Here is a 448-nt window from a genome sequence, read left to right on the forward strand (position 1 = left end):
AAACTGTGGCTGAGAAAAAGTCATAGCTAACTCTCTCTCAAACTCTTCAGGAAAAGGAGGGGTGGGGGGTGTGGGGGCGGTGTCCCTGAAACTCTAGACCAATCACAGGAAGAGGATCCTCCCACAGGACTTTCCTATTGGGCAGGACTGTTGGTGAAGACAAACCCCCCCCCCCCCCCCAGACAACACTGACACTGGCTCCAACCTTCCATCTCATCATTTCACCTTTTGTTTGTTTGTTTGCTTCATTGATTTGTTTTTTGTGTTGTTGTTGTTGTTGGTTTTTTTTTATTTATTTAACTGTTTTTGCCCATGTATGCCTATATGGAAAAAAGTTTGTAGAAAGAAAAAGAAGAAGAAGAATGGGTTGCAAACAAAAACAACAACAAAATATTAGTTGAATGTTTACACAAACGTGCGTGTACTGTGTGAATGTTGTGTGCGCCTG

This window comes from Echeneis naucrates, chromosome 22 (genome assembly GCF_900963305.1).
Source record: "Echeneis naucrates chromosome 22, fEcheNa1.1, whole genome shotgun sequence".
Taxonomy (NCBI): domain Eukaryota; kingdom Metazoa; phylum Chordata; class Actinopteri; order Carangiformes; family Echeneidae; genus Echeneis; species Echeneis naucrates.